Source organism: Stenella coeruleoalba (assembly GCF_951394435.1).
Source record: "Stenella coeruleoalba genome assembly, chromosome: 1".
In the NCBI taxonomy this organism is placed as follows: Eukaryota; Metazoa; Chordata; class Mammalia; order Artiodactyla; family Delphinidae; genus Stenella; species Stenella coeruleoalba.
In genome coordinates, this window is record NC_137169.1 from 18,492,502 (window position 1) to 18,498,547 (window position 6,046).

General features: G+C 46.3%; 1 pseudogene across 1 annotated transcript; it reads right to left on the minus strand.

Annotated features, from left to right (window-relative positions):
- Positions 1-316: 316 nt before the first annotated feature.
- On the minus strand, positions 317-2,419 carry LOC307175425 (RNA transcription, translation and transport factor protein-like; annotated as a pseudogene). The gene is made up of 2 exons: positions 2,414-2,419; positions 317-998 (listed from the first exon to the last, which is right to left on the minus strand). The product of its transcript is annotated as an RNA transcription, translation and transport factor protein-like (transcript).
- Positions 2,420-6,046: the final 3,627 nt, after the last annotated feature.

Here is a 6,046-nt window from a genome sequence, read left to right on the forward strand (position 1 = left end):
AAAGCAGGTGGAAGCACTCAGTATGTGTCAGTGATGAGTATTACCGTTAGCATTGCTCTAGTCAGCGCCTGGCTCTGAGGCTTCCTGTGAGTTTTCGGTGTCCATGTACATGATACGTTCCACACCCATCCTGCTAGTTCTCTTTTCTTTTCCCCACTTCTTAGAACTTTATTAAAGAAAAAGCAATGATGGTAAATCTCTAGACCATCATCCATTTTCTGGGGTTTCTCCTTTGAAAATGTGACATTTGATTTCCAAACATACGCCAGAGCGTACATGGTTCCCAATTGTACTAAGCAGGTGAGAAGCTGAAATCCTATAAGGTTGGTCCTCCAACTTTTCCCAGCCTGTGGTCTGTCTTTGGATCAGCAAGAATCGCCCGAACAGCCACTCTGGCTGCATTCACTTTTGTCTGCAGCTCTCTGAGCTCTTCTATATGCAACAGAATTTGAGTAGCTTCATGGAGAACTGCATTTCCTGTGTCCAAACCAAGAATATGCTTGTCTAAAGCCAACAGGCAAGCCTTCTTTTGTTCGATTTCCTCCAGCAGCTACATCCTGTTCAGGAGGTCCTGGACCATAATGAGAATTGCCTTTTTTTACCTTGTTACCTTGTTACCAGGTAATCACTGTGACGCTGAACCCAAAGGAGGTTAGCAAAGCCTTTACCCCAGCCTTCCTAGCAGGATTATTTACATCCAAACTGATCAATGGCTCTGCATTTTTAGTTGCACTGTCTGCATGTTTTGCACCATCAGGTCCCAAGTCTTTGTATTTTTCAGCATTACCTCCATAGTCAACAGCTAAATCAAGAAGCCAGCCAATTGCTACTTGGCGATCTTGAAAAACCAGTTCATGGCGCTGAGATACCTTTCAAAGAACTTGGGTCAGTCACTGCTGTGAACGTTTCTTAAATTATTTCTGTCTTTAATCTCATAGTGTCTAGTTTTCTGGTCTTCGAGCCAAACAATTGTTTCTAAATTCTGTTTCATCTTTGCACTGTAGTTGGCAGGATTGCGGTGGTCCCAGCTTCTGGCTGTGGTCCCCCAGGCTTCAGCCAGGAGAGGAGAGGGGAAGAGGAGTGGGTGACTCAGGCACCAGCAACGTGGTGAGAGCAGCCTGTTGGTTCTTTGACCTCCTCAGCTCCAGTGACCTTTCCCTCTGTTCCACCTTAGGTACCCACCATAATGGCCACAGCCTGGACCTTGCATCATCGTTTCTTAAATCTGGGACCACACCCTCTCATTCTTCCACATTTTTTTAACCCAGTTGCTCCCACAATACCTGTTCTTCAAATTTGTTAAAACTGCCAAGCCCCTGGCCTCTCCGTTGTCTCCCTTTCTATTCAGTTCTAAGGTTCTAAGTTCCTTTCCTGCCCAGGAAAGACCGAATGCCTTTACCACGTCTTTGCCAATCACTCCTCTTTTGCCCCATGGTCCTGTTATACCTGGATACTGTTGGTGTTTGTGCCATAACAAGGTCCTGGTCTCTCTCTCAACTGGGACTTCACTGTTGCCTGGCAATCTTTCTGTACCTTCCTGATCAGCTTTCTCTTTCATACTGAATTTTTTATTTATTTATTTTTAACATCTTTATTGGAGTATAATTGCTTTACAAGGGTGTGTTAGTTTCTGCTTTATAACAAAGGGAATCAGCTATACATGTACATATATCCCCATATCTCCTCCCTCTTGCGTCTCCCTCCCACCTTCCTATCCCACCCTCCCTATCCCACCCCTCTAGGTGGTCACTAAGCACCGAGCTGATCTCCCTGTGCTATACGGCTGCTTCCCCCAAATATGGAATGCTTCACGAATCTGCTTCCCCAAAAATATGGAACGCTTCATGAATTTGAGTGTCATCCTTGCGCAGGGGCCATGCTAATCTTCTCTGTATCGTTCCAATTTTAGTATATGTGCTGCTGAAGCGAGCACCTCTTTCATACTTTAAACCTTCTTCATTCTCCTCAAATGTCTTCCCTATAGAATAGAAGGGGATATAGAATTTTTCATGTGTCACTCTCTTGTCCTGCCAACCCACAGCTGTATAGCAGAGGCTGCCCGAGCTCTGCCCATGTCCCCTTGGATTCCTTCGCTGTCTGGGGGCACACCAGCACCCCCATGTGCCTTCACTCCCCACAGCCAGCACCTGTGTCTCTTGTCTGAGGACTGCCCTCAGGCTGCCTGAATCGGGAGTATAAATACCCCCGCAAACTTGCCCGATGACTGGGATGACTGAGCTGTGAGAGCTCCCCGGGGGGATGCACCCAAGTCTGGGTGCCCTTCATGGCACTTTGCTGTCATGACATTCGTGCTCGGCCCCCTTCCCTTCCTGCTTTCTTTTCCCGCTCCCCTTCAGGTCATTCCTGAGAATGCTTCCTCAAATAGGTCATTGCCCAGGAATCCTCATCTCACCTGCATCTGGCTTTTCCTCTTCTCATGGAGGAAGAGATGCCTTCCCTTTAATATGTCCCCAGGTATTAGCCCTCGCTCCCTTTCCTTGCCCTTCTGAGGTAGGAGGTAGATGGGCTCCTGGGCTGGAGAGCTCGTGTTTGTCAAGTGCACTAAAACTGAAGCTTTGTTTTCCCCCAGACACTCCAAGGACAAAGCTAGCGGCAGAAGCTGAGCTCTGCTGGAATAAAGAAGGAAGATGACCACTGCTGAGGTCAGGGAAACTTCCCCGACTGCAGAGGAGCAGAAAGACTCCTTGGGGGTCAAAAAGGAGGGGGCGCCACCCCATAATAAGGGTGGACATACCGTCCCAGGCCTCTGCTGTGGGATCCGTCTTAGCGAAAAGTTGAGCACACATGCTGGGGAGGATCCTAGGCCCAGTCAGGTGTGAAAAAAGAAACAAGATAATTGGCCAAAGGTAAACAAAGACCCAGAAGGACTGCCCTGTACAAGTGATTTAAATCACCTCTTTACTGTGCTCCTCATTAGGAAGGATGCCCACACCCTTTCTCTCTGCATGTGTATTTCAGCCTTGCTTCAGTCAAACACTTTCTCTGTGTGCTCTCCCAATTGTTGTGCTGTGTCTGCAATAATAAACTTTGTACTCCTTTGTACAGTTTCTGCCTCCTTGAAACATTCTTGCTTTCAAACCCGGCAAGAGCCAGGGCCACTTTACTTCCAGCCTCTAGCCCCTGGTGGTCTACTGGTTAAGATTCCTGGTTTTCATCCAGGCTACCCAGGTTCAATTCCTGGGCAGGGAACTAATATCTCTCTTTGGGACCGCTCACTGCTGTCTGGAAGTCCTAGATCAGGGTGTGGTGGTGTTGGTTCCTTCTGAGGCCTGTGAGGACAAAACCTGTTCCCTCCGTCTCTCCCAGCTTCTAATGGTTTGCTGGCAATCTTTGATGTTCCTTGGCTTGCTGCCTTTATCTTTACATGGCATTCTCTCTGTGTCGGAATTTCCCCGTTTTAGAGGGACACCAGTCATGTTGGATTAGGGCCAATTCTCATGATCTCTTTTTACCTTGATTACCTCTGGAAAGACCTTATCTCCAAGTAAAGGCACATTCTGAGGTAATGGAGAGGAGGATATCAACATATAAATTTTGGTGAGACACAGTTCAAAGCGTAATACCACCTCTATGCTCCCAAGCCCAGGTAGCTCTCCCAAACTACAGATACGTGTAGTCATCATCTACCAGATTGCTCGACTTGAATGCCCCACATAGCTATGTTTTCTGGATTCTCAGTACTTTTTGCTCTGTTTGGGGGAATTTCCAGCCTCATCAGTCCCTTTTCCTCAGAAAGGTGTTTCCCAGTCTCTTTTGTGGTCAGGCTTAGGCCTGTGAGCTATTCTCCACCAATGGGACTCGCCCATATGAAACTTTGATTCAGAATGGCACAATTTGAGGAAGGAGGCTTGGCGTGGAAACCATTTTCCCGGCAGTGGCAGAGGTGAATTGCTTTCAGGGACACAGCATTTTCCAGTTGAGCTGAGCTCTTGATGCACAGGTGGTAGCATTACCGGTGTAGCGGTGGTTGTAATCAAATGGAGACTCTGGTCGAAATGCAGACGGCGGCATCAGCACATCATGGCGGCAACTGCAGTAGCAGAAGCAGCAGTTTCTTCATCAGGCCAGGTTTTCGGTTTTCAATCCATTTCTTGGAAGCTTAATCTTGAGCCAGTTTCTTCAGTTTCACACAGATTCTGTGGGCTGTTGAGATTGTTTTAAATACATTTATTTTCTCTGTAATCAGCCAGGATCAGCTTCTGTTGCTTACAATTAAGAACCCTGATGCATGTAGACTTTCGTATTTTAAGGTGGTTTCTGGAAGTCACAGGCCCTAATCTGTGGGATTGACTGAGTGGAGGAGAATGGTAGTTAATGAGGTCCCCACGGCTGCAGCCTGGAAAGGTGGTGAGCTTTGTTATGCAGTGGCATTCGATCAAACTGTTTTTTGCTACATGTTGGGACAGAGCCATGCCAATCAGGGCTAGAGGAAATGGTAGAAAACATTTAGAAGGTTGCTGTGTACTGATTTCCTGCCCCTTTTGGCAAAGTCCTCCAAAAGACATTTTCCATTAAGGATTATGTGCCAGTTCAAGGGAGTAGGTCTACCAGCAAAGAGGGCATCGGGCATTTCCTCCCCCACTCCAGCCCTCCCCCATCTTTCATTTTGGATTGTCTCAAGACAAAGACCTTTAAGTGAGAAGTAGGTTGGCAGAATACAGAGGTAAAAAATCAGGTCTTCAGACTTAAATCTGTAGGGGAGGCAGGACTGTATCTCTATTCTCACAGGGTCTCTGGCTGGGCCTGAGAATTAAATTGACTAAGATTAATAGGAGAAAAGCACATGGATTTTTGTGTGGACATTTCCCATAGGAAAATGAAGACCCCCCCCCTTGACCTCCCCCCCTTGACACCCCCATCTAAGTTTATAAACTTAGTTGAACGAAGAGCAGCAACTGTGGAAAAGTAAAACATATGGGGAGACCAAGGTAGGATGAGTTGTTTTAAAAAGGTCTGTTTGTATAGATTTCTCTGGCTTCCACCCCCCATCTCTGGTGGTAGGAATGTGTCTTTCCTCCTGGCATCTTGCACTAGGAAGTTATTTATCTCCTGCTTTCAGGAAGAAAAGTGCAATGGGTAGGGGGTGGGCACAGGTGGTCAGAGTGTCCTTCCTGTACCTGCTGCTTTTCAAATGTCTTTAGCTCAAAATAATCCTTATGGCAAAGTAGCATATTTGAGGTTGGCATATTCTGCCAATTTTCAGCTCTGGAAAAGAGCTGGGCAAGATCTTTTGATGAGGGTTATTCATAGAACTGAAACAAATAGAGGAAGCCTGCTAAGATCTTGAAGGTTTGGATTATCAAAGAATCCCCCAGGCTGTTCAGTACAGCCTGTGAAACCCCCAAGGCATTGATGGGACCTGATCTATGTGAGCAGCAGTGTCTGCTGAAGCTTGACAGCCTCCAGGAAGGGTATTCTTCCCAGTGCCCGAATCAGGTGCAGTCGCAGGGATAGGGATAGAGTAGGATAAATAAATGTATTTTAACAAAAAATTCCACTTAGGGGACTAAAGACAGAGAGGGAAATTTAAGGGAGTTTGGGAGACTGTTGTAGGCTAATTACCACTCAAGAAAAGAATCCAGTAACCTAGTAACAATCTATGCTACCTCGAAGGAAGACCAGGCACACTCAAGCCACAAACCTGAAACACAGGACAATAGATATGGGGTCTGAATCTTGTTACATGAAGTCAGGAAGTTAATGGTCCTTGAAGAGTAGCATTTCTGCCTGTAGCCAACATAGGAATAGAGGTGAAAGGGGAAAAAAACTAAGTGAAAGGAGACATTATACTGAAACCTGAGATGAATTACCAGATTTTAGTATATGTTACCACCCTTCCACTAATATACATATGATTTAAATGGCGCCATGACAGTCCCGGTTAGAACATGTAGGGTTTAAGGAGGAACTAATGACATAAGCCTTGATATCTACACCCAAATGAGGAAGAAGGTGGTCTTCTCCCCCTCCCCACTTTTCTTTTGCTTATAAAAATAAAGTCCTCTCAGTCCCCGGGGTAGAGCCT